Raw genomic sequence first — 16,225 nt, 5'->3', positions numbered from 1 at the left:
ACCATTCCTGAGCAATCAATGCTGTTAGTTTTGGTACCTGATATGCAATTTGTCTCCATACTGTCAGGAGGGCGGGGTCAGGCAGGAGCAGACAAGGGGTGTGACTATGAGCTCTGACTGCCTCTGATTGGAGCTCTGAATCACGACTCCCTGCTTGACACCGCCCACCTGACATTACAGAGCTTATGTAACATATCTGGCACCAAAACTACCTGCACTTGTTACTCAGGAAGGGTGGCGGCCAGAGAGAAAATTCCAACTGGGCTGGAACTTGATTTGGTGAAGGTGGTGAAATGTGCTTTTTAAATAGGTACTTTGGACAGGTCATCAATATGTGAACAGTTGGGGACTGATACTTAAAGAGGACCTTTCACCATTTTGCCCATAGGCAGTTCTATATACTGCCGGAAAGCTGACAGGAAGGGGCTGGGAGCAGCTCTGAGCTATTTGAGAAGCTCCGCTACTTAAATGACACAGATAGGGGATTGGTGTCCGGGTAAGAGCTGCAACTGTTTATCTTTAGCCCCCCTCTGGGTTTTTTATATACGGGCGCCAGGTAACTTTTTTTCTTCTTACAGATAGAGGAGGTGAGAGCTCCAGGATTTCTGAGCTCTTATCAGTCGGTTTAATTGAATTTGGCTGATAAGGGCTGAGATAGGGAGTCTGTTACCTCTGTATGTAATGCAAACTGACTCAAATCCAGCTCTGCTACATCAGCTTCACACTGTGGTAATTCATTTACAACCAATCCCGTGCAAGTGAAACCCCGTCCACCAATGTGCCGAGAAAAGCATAAGTGAAGAGAGCACAACAGCCTGCAGGTTAGTGAACAAGCGTCATGGGAATACCCCTTTAAGTGGCACAATGCCTTGCACAGTCACTACTCAGTGGATGTACAGGAACAATGTAAATATTCGAGTGCTTGCAGCACCCCCCTTCAAACAGGTGATTGCTGGGGGTGCAATGGATGGGACCACCTATGATCTATTATCCTAATATCGGTAAGTTATCCTGTAGTTTCATATGACAGTGTATCCAATCCAAAAGATATTCAATTTAAGACACAGCTATAGGGGGTACGAGCTTACTAGTCCCATATATTAGTCACCAGTTTTATATATGGCACATAACAGGTGTGGGCACTGGGGCCCAGGAGCTTCATGTCTTGTGCATTCAGTCATAAATCATCTCGGCTGATGTTCATTTATTCTAATGTCTTTGGTAAAAATTTCTGCCAACTATTCAAACATCAAAGCCAGCATTATATCCAAGAAACAGAATCCCCCACAGGCAGCCATGTAAAAATAGAGAATTTTCTTTCCCTTGGGAAGGAGACAGGTGGTTGGCTTAGAGCGGCTGCGTACGGCTGGATTTCTACAGGATTGAGTTGTTTTGCAATGACTTACATAACCTTTCACATGTGGACTTTCCAGGAAAGGGTAGAGAGGTAACACTTAGCTGCTCCAGTGAGCGAGCTGTTAGAGTGCAGGTCGGCAGGCAGCAAGCTGAAGAAATCCAGATGATCGCGCTGGAAAAGCAAGTTTCAATTAACATCTAACCTGATCTAGAGTAAAAGCTATTAGAAGAAACCTTCAGTTACATATAGAGCAAAGAGGATCAACATCAGCGGCATCAGATGGAATTTTATTTCTGCCCTTGCTTAGCTGCACATCTCAGTCATTAACTTGGGCTCTATACTGGAAGGAATTTATGCATTAGGACTTAAAGGGGCTCTATCACCGGATCTTACTAATTTGAGATACAAATATCCCTAAATAGCCTTTAAAAAGGCCCCGCTAATCGTTTAAAGAGATTCTACCATTAAAAATCTTCTTTCTGTGGCTAACACGTCGGAATAGCCTTTAGAAGGGCTATTCGTCTCTTACCTTTAGATGGGATCTCCGCCGCGCTGTTCCTTAGTAATACCGGTTTTTAACGTTATGTAAATTAGTTCTCTGGCAGCGATGGTGGCGTGCCCCAGCGCTGAAAATGCGATGAGGGCGTCCCCACCGCTGCCCGAGAACAGGATCCTGCGCCGCCTCTATCTTCTGCTGGATCCTCCCCTTCTTTCTTCGTCTTTCTTCTGACGCCTGCGCAGTTGGCTCTGCCATTGAGACACTAGTAGAGCCGACTGCGCATGCGCGCAATTGCGGCCTCGGAACTATGGCCATGCATGCGCAGTCGGCTCTACTAGTGTCAGAGCCGACAGAGGTGAAGCCGCCAAAGAAAAACGAAGAAAGAAGGGGAGGATCCAGCAGAAGATAGAGGCGGCGCAGGATCCTGTTCTCGGGCAGCAGTGGGGACGCCCTCATCGCATTTTCTGCGCTGGTGCCCTCCCCATCGCTGCCAAAGAACTAATTTACATACCGTTAAAAACCGGTATTACTAAGGAACGGCGCGGCGGAGATCCCATCTAAAGGTAAGAGACGAATAGCCCTTCTAAAGGCTATTCCGACGTGTTAGCCACAGAAAGAAGATTTTTAATGGTAGAATCCCTTTAATAAAAACCACCCCGTTGTAAAGTATGACCATAAAAACAAATATGTAAATGAGACTTACCGTGCACGGTGGGCGGTGCGTGCACCCCTCCACGTCTACTTTTGTTCATGCCTGCCTCTCGTTTCTTCTCTTTAAGACGTCCTCCTGGCCTGTCGATTCCCCGCCTCCATATTTCTTTATTCCGGCAGATATCAGCGAATTCCCACGCGTGCGCAGTAGCGCTCCCTCCGGCGCATTACTGCGCATGCTCCAACGCCATTTTCCAGTAGAGAACATTGCAAGCTGGAGCATGTGCAGTAGCGTGCCGGAGGGAGCGATACTGCGCACACGCGTTATTTCAATAGAAACCGCTGACGATGGAGGCGGTGAAGAAGCAGGAGGGGGGGCTTGGAGGCACAAGGCACCGTGTACAATCCAGCTCATGTTCTTTAAGGGGACACATACTTACAGGGGTATTCCGATCTTGAAAAGTGATGGCATATAATGTCCAACTTCAGGGAACTTAAAGAGGACATTGCACCCCCAACTCAATGAGCACCGCTCCGCTGATTCTGGCGCAGTTGGAGTTTTTTTTCTATAATCCCCACCGTTCCTGAGTAATAATTTCTGTTAGTTTCAGCACAGTTATGTTTTTTATTGTCAGGTGGGCAGTCCAGAGCTGAAGGGACAGATAGGGGACGCCCACCTGACAGTAGAAGAAATAATTGGGCTGAAACTAACAAATGATTGCTCAGGAACGGCAAGGGCTAGAGTAAAAAAAATCCAACTGAAGCAGAATGAGTGGAGTGGTGCCTTTGAAGGATGCAAATATTTGGTGGAGGTGATGAAAGATTCTCTTTAAAGGGTTTGTCCCATAGAAGGCATCCTATCTATACTGCTAGTTTATGTGGATTTAAGACTTTTCCTAAATACATTGCTTTATCAAAACTGCTTTGTTTGGCCGCTATCTTAATTTATTCACCTCATTGTTTACACTCAGTTTCTATGGCCACTGGGCTTATCTGCTCATTTCCAAAGTGACTTGCCTGCTCTGGGGGGGAGGGGTTAAGTGCTCAGCAGCAGCTCTGAGCTGTTTGTGTCTGACAAGTGATGGAGCTACTCTGATAGGGGAGGTGAGAGCTCCAGCATTTCTGATTCTGGTTTAATTGAATTTGGCTGATAAGAGCTGAGATAAGGAGTCCGTTACCTCTGTATGTAATGCAAACTGACTCAAATCCAGCTCTGCTACATCAGCTTCACACTGTGGTAATTCATTTACAACCAATCCCTCATTACTAACTGCAAACATAGCAGAGCAAGTGCAACCCCGCCCACCAATGTGCTGAGAAAACCAGGAAGTGAAGAGAGCAGACAGCAGGCAGGTTGGTGAACAATAGTTATGGGAATACCCCTTTAATCAATTCTGTGATGTGCAATGGGACCCCACATAACCTGGAACTGTTTGGCACTTTGAGGAGGTACTTTGTGGATCCAGATACACTTGCTAGCATGGGCAACAAGAGGTTGAAGCAACCTTGAAGAGCAATAAAGGAGTTAGGATAGAATAGTATGAAGATTTAGAGCGGGTGGGAAATTGAGAAACGGATGTAGTTATGGATATGTTATATTCAAGATGGCTATAGAGAGTGTAAAAAAAAAAAATCTAAATTGGGAGCACATAGGGTGAAGATAGGTAAGGCAGTGATTGGAGAAAGAGGCAACGCAAAGGGGAGGCTACACAAGGACACGAATAGCTGGGTGAGTGAAAGTGGCCGTACCTCTTAAATGTACTGTATATTGGGGAAATTACCAATTTCAGCACGACCAGATGGTCTAATGTGTCGGGGTCTCTCAGCTCTATGTCAGGGAAGATAAGGATCAGGTGGTTGTTTTTTATCATGTCCAATCCTTTGGTCTCAGTTGCCAGAGGATTCTTGACCGCAGCTTTCTCCCCTCTCCCCATACTGACCTACTTGGTTTCATGTATTTTAGGGCCACTTTAGTTAGTTCCTGCCCTTCATCCTTTACCAGTGGTATCAGAGGCTTCATCTTTACTGGCCATGGTAGCTGTGTCCTCTCTGTCATCACCCGGTATTATTAAAACGGCCACATGGGAGTCACATGTTCTGCCCGGCCACCTAATCCCGCATTGTTGAGGTCAGATCATTTGGTGATTATGACTTGTCCAGAGCGGAGCGAGAAGCTTCTGTAACACATAAACCTCCCATTACTGAGAAAAACCGAATACCAGAGCAGTGATATGATGTCCACAGTGTTCTCAGGGCTCAAAGAGGATCTGTCAGCAATCCCCAAATGTCTTACTCATATACAATTCCATAGCATATTTTCTGCATTCTGACACTCCTATGTTATTCCTCCTGGAAATGGATGAATACATTGACATGTGACCTTACCACTGTCCTTGGCTAAAGGTTAGCTGATACTGTCAGCAGTGATAGGACGGTGTTCTTTAATTTATTAATATATTTTATTGCACCAGTGCTATAGTACCTGCTAGAGACGGAAAAAAAAACACTGTTTAGAGTTAAAGGGATTATCTGGCCCCCAGGTTTTTCTTTGTATAGTTGCAGACCATTGCATAGTAGATGTGCCGTGTTACTGTAACTCTGCGCCTATTACTTGAGCACCCCATCCACTGTAATAGCGGCATGTGCACAAAGATATCAGGATCAAATGATCGGTGCCGGTTCCGATTGTTGGACCTGACTGATCAGATACTGATGACCTAGATGTGGATAGGTCATCAATATGAAAAATTACCTGGGGCAGGATAACCCTGTTAGGCTGAGGCCCCACGTTGCGGAAACGCAGCTTATTTTGTTGCGTTTTTTTGATCGAAAGCCAGGAGTGGATTGAGCAGAAGGTAGAAATATAAGAACTTCCTATATATTTCCCATTCCATTTGTATCCATTCTTGGCTTTAGCTCAAAAAACCGCAGCAAAATCTGCAACAAAAGAAGCTGCGTTTCTGCAACAAGGGGCCTTAGTCTCAAAGGGCTTTTCCCGTCTTAATAAATTATATAAGTAATAGCCTCTACCAGCAACTTCATCAGTGTGTTGTTGGGGTCGCTGATCCGCCTATATTCAGCAAATTACTGCTATCGATGGTTCGCCTGCTCTGGTGTTTTTCAGCAGCTCTCAAGCTGTCTTGCTGCTGAACTTGTTCCTCACGCCGTGCCTGTGATTGTTCCGGCATCTCAGCAGCTCGCTGGGACACCATATAATGAGCGTGTTGTTGGCGTCGATGATCCGCCTGCTCCGGTGTTTCAGCAACTGTCAAGCTGGCCTGCCGCTGAACTCATTCATTGCGCTGTGTCCGTGATTGTTCTGGCATCTCAGCATCTCGCTGGGACACCATATAATGAGTGTGTTGTTGGCGTTGATGATCCCCCTCAGCTCTGCTTGAGGAGAACTCTGTGACTTCTGGCTTCCTTCATAGCTCTCGTTATTTTAGAATTTTGTGACAAATTAGATTTTCTTTTTACCAGCATTTTTAAAAGTAGCAAACTGCCAATTTGGATTAAAGGGGTTTTCCCATCCAGTGTGTCAGCACTGCCTGGAGCAGATCAGATAATATGCAAATGCTTGTACAGAATGGACTGAGGGTTAGCTGAGTGTTTACATAGAGAGATAACAGACCTGGCTTTATCAGAAGCTGAGATAAGCTGCTGGCAAGAGCAGTGTAATATAGTATGTGAACATAAATTCATAACAGTCATGAAGCCATGTCATTTACCGTGATAAAAAGTAACCTATGTGTTAATGGAGGTTACAAACTATTTATGTGCCAAAAACACACAAACATCCAAACTTTCACTTTTATAATATTAGTAGGATTTTAATTTTGTCCAAATATCTTCATTTTTTAGTATTGCATTCGTTCTCCTCCATAGACAAAGCAAGGCTACGTTCACATCTGTGTAAGAGTCTCCAGCACAGAATCCAGGATGGAAAATTCTTGCATTAAACTGATACCTGTTAAAATATAACCAGACACCCAACTGAGCCCATTATAGTCAGTGGGGTCCCTTATAATCCATTGCTGCCCGTCATTAGAGGGGCTGTTTTTATCCTATTCTTCTGATCCTGCAAAGTACCAAAAGTCATATGTGCTCTGTGTTCTCAGCCTCACACCATAAAGCTGAACTAATGCCGTCACATGGACTTGTAACCACAACGGCTGCTACGTGAGACTGGTTTATCAAGTTGTGGCTTGCTGTCACACAGGTATGGGAGTCTGAGCAATAGAAAATGGTGACGTAGATGCCTATATCTGCTTGTCAGAAAACCTATTAACAGCCCAGGAGCCTCTCGCTAGACAAACAATGTCATCGAAGGAGAAAATGATCATTTTAATGCTCTTCTAATAAATTATATAGACGATTATCAGAACTGGCGAACTACAACTCCCAGTATGAGGCTGTATATGGTATATTATAAAGCTAGCTTTACATATATACATGTAGACACCGGGCAGGAAGAGGCTACACATCTCCTGTATAGAATGTAAATCTACATGATCAGACCTCTGTGCACTGACCTCCTGGTAATACTACAGTCGCACAACAGTGGTGCACAGGTAGCCATGAAAATGTACTTTTTGCACAGCTTTTTATACACTCGAGTTTAATCCATTTTCACAGACCCTTCACAGACATGAGTCTACTGTATTGTGTAACTCCCAATTTCTAAAGGACAGAAAACGGGACAGAAAGTGCGGAGCACATAATGTGCTGGTGCAAATTTAGCTCCACCCACTTCTACTTTGATCCCACCCATTCCCATCTATTTCTCTTTGTGCCCCCATATAGTGTAATGCCCCTACAGTTGCCCTTACATTATAATTTTCCCCTCCAATTCTCCTCCTCCAGCTGCCCTCTGTAGAACTACAGGAGCGTACTGCGCATGCGGAAGAAGACGACAGATGAGGAGGTTGCTGTTGAAGATGGAGGCGGTGCTGGAGAGAGTTCTCTGGCAGCATTGGGGACGCCCCCAGTGCTGTTTGAGCTTTGAGAGAACTCATTATGGACATTATGGACCTAAGAGTGTCCCTTTGAAGAACCATGCGTGGTGGCCTCAGCTGGAGTACATCGGTAACCACGTGAGACTAAAGTGAAGCCGCTCTTATGCAACGTGTAGGATCCCAGGCTACTATCTTTTCTTTAAAGGGTTGCAACTTTGGGAGGTGAAGATCTTCAGTGAAGTTCAGAGTCCACAACCTGCTTAGCAGTAGGGGAGAAGTTTCTGACCACTCCCTTATATATTGTTGAGAAGTACTGGTGTAAAGTCAGCTAGAGATATCTTCGTCTAGTGTACGAGGATGTTACTGGTCAGTCATTCTAGGCTTTCATAGCAACAGATGTCCGGCATCAACTCAGATATCACCTTCTCTTGTTACTGAGCTGTGCCCTTGGAGAGTAACTTTTGTTTTGCGCATCAAAGAGGAATCCATAGCTATCACCTTAACATGCGTCGCCAACACACAGTAGATCACGTTACCCACATACCCTATTGAATTCACAGCTGCAAATGCTGAGCAGAACTTGTCACTGACCACATAGATGGTAAACCTATGCTCATACGTAAAAAATCTTACAGGAAGCCAAAGCTGACGAGTCACGTGGGGAGCGGGAAGCTGACAGACGTGGCGTTCTTTGGCAGGGCACTACAGGCGTTGGAGTTGATGGGAGTCATTGATGATTTTGTGTTCCTTACTGATACAATAGTAACTTTCTAGATTTAAGTCCAAAATACACTTTTTAGACCTGTAGTGCAGTAGCGCCCGGCCAAAAACACCTCATAGCTGAGCTTCATGCTCCATTGTGAGGGTCATATGAAAAAAGATGGGGGCGATATTGACGGTAACATAAACATTGATGGTAAATAAAGGTTACATATAGATTTTTTATGAATTCTGTTGAAATCTAACACAGCTGAGTCCCATCCCATTTTCCCCATGACATCTGCCATTAGTGGAGAGTCAGGACTCCCCTATACATGTTAGGTAGTCCATTGATCCTGCAGAAATTGGCAGGTTCAGCCAATAGGCATCTAATGTATATGGTCACCATTAATGTAGTACAATTGCATGCCTATCTACTTTGAAAGAGAGTCAAAATTTGTGCCACACACAGTGCACCATATAAATTTAGGTATTGTTAATCTCTCCTTCAGCCCTGCCCATACCTAGTTTGGCTCTGCCCATTCCCAACCATGTTGCCCCATACAGTATAATGCTGCCTTAATGATCCCAATGCTGTATCTTCTTCCTTGTGGTCTCCACACAGTATAATGTCCCCCTGTAGCCCTCCCAGCATAATTCCCCCTTATTGTGGCCCCTACAGTAAACCTCAGTGTCACTCCCATAGTGTAATGTAATATGGCCCTACAGTATAATGATCCGCATAATATGTCCCTCAAAGTATAATGTTCCCCTAAATATGGCCTTCATAGTATAATGTCCCCTTATTATGGCTCACAGTATAAGGCCCCCTAAGTATGGCTCCCACTGTATATACAGTATATATATATCCCCCTCTTTTGGGTAACGCACTTTAGCACATCATAGGGCCACTAGGAGCAGTGGGACAGCACCCAAAATACAGGACTGTTCCACTGAATCCAGGATGATTAGAATGTTAGCGATTGTTGCTTATCAATGGGCAATATGTCACTAGTCATTATGTAGGTGACGTTCAGTGTGGTCAAGAGGAGGAAGGGCAATGCGTAACTAGCTAGGGCTACTATAAGATATATGTTTCTACTAGCTTCTGCTCGCGACTTCCTCTGCGAGTTGTTGTTGGCGATGAGCTGCTTATATTTAGCAAAATGCGATTGGTGATGATCTGCCTGCGTCCGAATCTCGGCTCTGCTACATCTGTGCATATGCGCAGCAGACACAGCTGTATGTACATGACTATGGAGAGCAGAGCAAGCTGTGTTATCGCGCTGCCTCAGCTCTGCTACAACTGACAATTTGGATCAGAGGGATTGTCTTGTGTGAGTGTCCTAGCAGCGTCTGTGTTAGACACGTCTGAACGGCTGCTGCTGAACTTTGACACAGTTTGCCCTTCACCCCAGGAGAGCCCAAACAGCACATGGCCTCGTGTTATGCACACAAACTGCTACCACACTGTCTCAGCTCTGCTACATCTGGCAATTTGGATTACAGGAGTTGTCTTGTGTGAGAGTGTCTGAGCAGCTTCTATGTTACAAATGGCTGAACGGATGTTGCTGAAATGTGCCACAGTTCTCCCCCTCCTCCATCAGAGGCAGAACAACACATTCCTCATCATACTCACTGAAACGCTACACCCGATATACTCCTCTTGTCCAGACACAGCCTGCATGTTCTGTAGTCTCATGATCTTCCATGATACTCCATTTTCTTCAGCTTTCACACTGTCCAGCTTCATCCAATATAGCTCCGCCCACAAATTAGCGTGTAGCTCCGCTCACCGCCTAGCCTGATCCTATCAGAGAACGGCTCAAGGACCTGTGATGACATCATCACAGGTACTTTAGTGTTGTGTGAACCTAAATTCCTTCATAGCAGTCGTGTAGGGACGTCATTTACCGGGATAAAGAGTAGCCTATGTTTTAATCGGGGTTCCTATCTATGTATGTGGCAAATTTCAGGCAAATCCGTTCAGCTGTTTTTGAATGATTGAGGAACAAATCATGAACTTTCATATTGATAGGATGATCCCATTACAGATCACCTAACCTTAGGATAGTGTAAAAGGCAATACACATTATACTAAGATTGAACCTGGCGTTTATTTGGCAGATGTTGAATAGGTTATATTAAATTGCAACATGTCTTACTGGCAGCAGCTTATCATCCCAAAGAACTACTCAGAGAAGAAGTGTCTGCCAGCTGCTTATGGCCTCGTTCTTCCAAGGAACGGCCATTCATGATAACTGGCACATATCAGGGTGCCAGCGGTGGCATCTTTTATGTGTAATCTAATAACTTTGTTCGTTGGCAGTAGATTTTACAGATGCAAATTGTATGGAGGAGGAAGTATTGGTTTATCCCTACGCAGTTTTTTTGCAGGTGGACTGTGAAGTGGAATCTGTTTCAAAATCCAATTTAAAAAAACCTCCCAACTCTCCCATTCATTTCAGTGGGAAGTCAGTAGCAGATTTTTTTTCTTCTAGCTGATTTTTCAGCCATAGGAATAAAGAAGCATGATGAGATTTTTTCAGGTGGATACCGACCTGCAAATCCTAATGAAAATAATGGTAGGAAGACAAAAGACGCTAGGTGGGAGGTTGGTAGAAGTAACTAACTTGGCTGATCACTGTTTAATGTGTATGGCCACCTTAGGCTAAGGATCCACATAACGAAAAAGCTGATTTATTTGGTTACAGATTTTGCAGCATTTTTTGAGCCAAACTTATACTTCTCCCTTCTGATGAATCCAGTCCTGGCTTTGACTCGCAAAGCCTTAGTCTTAAAGGGGTTTCTGGGACTTATTAAATGATAATCCATAAGCAATCAGTGAAGATTAGGGGGAGTCCTGGGATCCCCACGGATCATCAGTTTGCAGCCGCGCTCAGGTACAGGCCATGTGTCATCACATTTATTGGTCACATGACCTGTTCGTAATATATCCGGTAAATGTTGGTTGTGCACACCGTATACAATGTTAGGGTGCCATCAGAAGGGCTTGTAATAGCCATATAATATTCAAGGTGCTTCTTGAATATCTCCTTGGATGTCTGTAATAGAGATGAGCGAACACTGTTCGGAACAGCCGTTCCGAACAGCATGCTCAGAGCACGCTCCCATAGAAATGAATGGAAGTGGCCGGCACGCGGGGGTTAAGCGGCCGGCCGCCAGCAAAGTCTGCGTGCCAGGTGCTTCCATTCATTTCTATGGGAGCGTGCTGTTCGGATCGGCTGATCCGAACAGTGTTCGCTCATCTCTAGTCTGTAACTGTATGGTACTCTGCCTGGTAAGTAGGGAAGAGGCTGAAACGCTATCAGTGGGGCACTTCCGTGGATCTTCAATGGATGCCCTATCCTAAACCTGAGAAACCCCTTTAGGTGATGGCCTCATGTAGTGACACATAGCTAGTAAACGATGCAAAAAAAAAGAAAAAAGGAGCAAAAACACGTTGCATGGGGTTTTGCAACTTTCTTCTCTTTAAATCTTTAAAACCCTCACAATTCCGGAGCGTTTTTGATAACTCAGCTTTTCCGTCACTTTGCTCGTACTTTGCGTTTTTTCCACTGTATTTCTGCAGCATCCCAAAACGCTTAGTTTCTGCCCAGTGTGGCCTCAGCCTTACGATATACAAAACTGCACATTGTTCTATCTTAGCTCCTTGGTGCAGACGTTTCATAGATTACACAGACCGGCCCTTGTGAATGAACAATCGCCTCCTTGTCGCTGAAATTGCTAGTTGTCAGTAGTGATTAAATATTTTGTGGCCTAATATCTATTTCATTGGCCCGTTGCCCTCAGATATGAAACTAAACAGTATTTGTTTTCAGATTTGGACGTGAATGATCCAGCCTTAAAGAGATTCTAATAACGGAGCAGTAGAAGACGTCTGACAACAATGTTTGCTTTGTTCCTATTATTAAATCATTATTCACGTAGGGGATCGAGCCAAAGGCTAAATATGGGCTGTGGGTACTATTATCTGCAAATGGCGTTCCCTGCTGTAATCTTATTCTTCAGCAGGTATAGCCATACGGCATTCCTGCAGAGATGATTATATATCACCTATTATCGGAGGTAACTTACCAGGCATGTCATAACATTATTGTAATCCGCGCTCTAAGTACTCCGAGTCCTGGCACAAAGCAAAGATGACGATGAGATCACAACAATAGAGCCAAGCATTTAACAAGATTTTCTAGGAAAATAAATTCTAGGATATTACATGGCAGGGTTGCTTTGTATGAATGCTACAAAAATTACCATAGCGAACTACCTCGGTCCATTAAGGGGAGGCATTGCTATGTACAAAATGGTTTGTAAGGATGGGTTCACCTCTGGAGACGGCATCGCAAAAAATCAGTGGATAAAAGAGTCCTCCATGGAGGACCATCTTCCCCACCACTTTCAGTTTTAAAGGGGCTCTATCAGCAAAATCATGCTGATAGAGCCCCACATATGCGTGAATAGCCTTTAAAAAAAAATGGCCTGGGCACATGCACAGTAGCATGCGGCTTCTACTACGGCTACTGCGCATGCGCCCAGGCCATTTTTTTAGCAATGTCAGTTCGCGACTTAGACGGGACCCGAGGACATCGCAGGAAGAGGAGGCGTGGATGAAGAAGACGGCAGACCCTGAATGCCCGCCCAGCGTGCACGATGGGTAAGTTGATCACATTCTGTTTTAGGGTGTTATTTTAAAACTGGGGGGGTAGTTTAATATAACTTTAGCGGTGCCTGAATAGCCTTTTTAAAGGCTATTCACGCATAGGTGGGGCTCTAGCAGCATGATTTTGCTGATAGAGCCCCTTTAAAGTGACAATGGATCCCATGGGGTCAACCAGTGTCCATGTGTAACCGTTGATTTAGTGGTCGGCTCTCTATTGACCCGTACGAAGGAAACTATGGCAGGACCTATTTTTGAGAGTAATCTACTGGTGTAGGCTACTCAGCAGATCACTCTCCAAAATGGCTCCTGCACACACTGATCAGGTGTTGGCTGATGTGCAGATCCTACATGTATTGCCGCAACCCCCACTGCTACACCCGCCACTACCAGGACTTGTCCTTCGGTTCTTCTTTGCTCTTCAGGATGGATTAGCATGGAATAAAACTGAGCACAGATTGGCTCAGCTGCTGAGTCTTACCCAATCAGTGCCATGATTGTTCCTGGTCTTCTCCTCTTCCAGTGTTGTGACTAGTGATGTCACTGCCATGTTGTGGGCCTGCACAGGAGAGCATGATGGTTGCAACAACCAAGGCTCCGGGTAGTGCATTTATGGACTGAGTAATAGTCCCCCCTACTCTACACATACTTTTATTAAGGGAGCTGTCCATACCCCCAATAAGTTATACATGATATGGAGACATCTCCTTTATAAAGTATAGGGAAATGTATAAAAGTAATCATTAAATGTGCACTTTATTGTGTTTCCTTACGAGCCGCCATTTGCCCTAACCCTGTTCTGCTGTTAAAACCCCTGCCCCAAACACTGCCCCTATCCACCTCATCCGTACCTCACAGGGCCACAGGAAAATTGGCTTGCATGATAGTGGTCCTTGGTACAAAATTTAGTGTAATTTTGGGTGGTTTTTTCAAAGAGGTTTCCCATGCTGGTTGTTTAGTGCCACAAAACCGCCCATCAGGTTCCATTTACGCCAAGGCCCCACGTTGCAGAAATGCAGCATTTTTTGTTGCAGTTTTTGGAGCCAAAGCCAGGAGTGGATTGAGCAGAAGAGAGAAGTATAAGGACTTCCTATATATTTCCCATTCCTTTTGTTGCCGTTATTGGCTTTGACTCAAAAAAAACACAACAAAATCTGCAACAAAAATGCTGTGTTTCCCCAACATGGAGCCTCAGCGTCAAGGAGGAATATTCCTATAACTAGACATGACACTTTTCTGATGGGGAAGATTGTTCCGTCCATGACTGCAATCACTTATATGATGCCCATAAATGAGGAATCAATCGCTGACTACATGGAAAGTCGTAGGTAGCATGGCGGCATCTTTTCCGAAATTATAACAGTTATGACAGGTTATGGACTCCAGCCTGAACACATTTGTATATTCCGGGTTTTTTATCGGCTTAGCGGTTCAGTTTACAGTTCCTTGTCTTACCAAATGACACGATAATTGCTGGTAGAGCTATTATTACCTTGTGTTTAGTGTCTCCACGTTGCGTTACTTAGAAGTGTTTATCCATTCTAACATCAGCGCAAGTGAAACTATGCACCGCAATGAATACACACGCCAGGGAGAATGCACGGCAGGACGTCATCCTCACAAGACGCTGGGTTTCTCGATCATTCCTTTCTTTTTTTAATATAATGAATGACATATACAGTATAATCACTTGGGTACAACATATACAAATCTAGGATATGTGCATATTATAGCCATGTGCTTAATATAAAGTTTACATTAAGGGTCCATTCACACGGAGTAACGTGCCGCGTGATGTGGCACGTATACGACTTGTGAGACTTTGAGCGCCGGAAAAGCTACTATTGATTTCAATGGGAGCCTGGATCGTATATGCTGCTGTATTTTGCGGCCGCAAAATAACGCCGCTTATACAATCCAGCTTTTACGGCGCGCAGAGTCTCACACGCCATATACGTGCCACATCACGCGGCACGTTACTCTGTGTGAATAGACCCTAAGGTTGGATTCACACTAGAGACTCCGACACTGAATCCGCCTAATATCGTTGGAGAGAAAAGACCTACAAGTCCATTAGTTTCAGCATATAATCGTCGAAACCTGGCAGAACTCATTATAATCTATGGGGTCTGTATAATCTATGGGGTCGCCTTCTAAGCGGACAGAGTTTCCATCTTTCAGGTCCCCATGTTGACCCAAAGGGTGGAAACCCCAAGGCTAGATCAGATGATCAGTTATGATGACACAGGGGCCCAGCATGGGTGCTCGGTTGCTTAGACAATAGCACTACTGCTTGCAGTACTACATTGGAGACGCCAATGCCCAAATCGCCAACTGCTTTTTAAGCGGTTTGGGTTGCCATTTTTATGGTCCCCCAAGTTAAAAAGCCTCCCCTCGATTTCAATGTGTTACGCGCGTTAAACGGAACCCATTGAAGTCAATGGGATTCTGTTTTGCAGCGCTGATTCTTACGCGAGTTATCGTGCAACAATCAGTGCTGCATTACATTGTGTGAATGCACCCTAACACTTTGCAACTGGTTCGTACGAGCCATATATAGCTATCTGTGGATAAGACCAAACCTGAAGGTGGAGAAGACATGTAGATGGGACCAAAGGATTGATGCTCCTTGGATATCTGATAAACAACCATGTGCTAAGTCGAGGATTCTTTTTGTTTTCTAGACATGTAACTGTAGATATGGTTATCAGGGTGCACATAAACTATTATTATTGCAAAATACATATGTTTTTGTAGAATATTCTTTGTATCTCAGTATAACCCATGATACTTTACGTCCTTGCTCCAGCTTGACAGGAAGGCGCTCACTCTTACAAAACACATTGTTTATTGCTTAGTACAAGTCCAAATATAAGTCCAAATGAAGCTTCATTTTCGTCATCTCTTCGTTTCACATGGTAAAACGTAACAGAACAGTTCATCTATGATAAAACTGGTTTATGTTGCTTAGAGACCCGTAAATAAATAGAAAGCCAACTATTATGGGATTAGCTTAAAAAGCTTTTCTGACAACAGACTTCTCTGACATGACAGTCAGGCATGTAATAAAAGATGTAGGTTCTCATGGCTGGGACTTCCTCCAGGTTTGAGATCAAAACCGAGGAGTCCCATTCCCATTTCAAAGGAGAAGTGGACAAGAATGCGCCATCGCTCTGAAATAAAAATACATTACATATAAAATACATAAACCGAATGTTGCTCAATAGGGATTTTACCATAAACGGCAATGCTATAACCAATCTCATGATAGTTTAAGTTCCATAAAGAAGCTAAAAGTGCAAAAGAACAATTCAAACTTATTTTTTTAATGTAAAAAAATACAAAAAAATATTAAAATTCATCCCCTTTCTAAGGTGTAACAAAAG

The sequence above is a fragment of the Leptodactylus fuscus genome, chromosome 4 (genome assembly GCF_031893055.1).
Source record: "Leptodactylus fuscus isolate aLepFus1 chromosome 4, aLepFus1.hap2, whole genome shotgun sequence".
NCBI classification, from domain to species: domain Eukaryota; kingdom Metazoa; phylum Chordata; class Amphibia; order Anura; family Leptodactylidae; genus Leptodactylus; species Leptodactylus fuscus.
The sequence above is the reverse complement of the archived record's forward strand: the minus strand, read 5'-3'. Positions refer to the sequence as shown.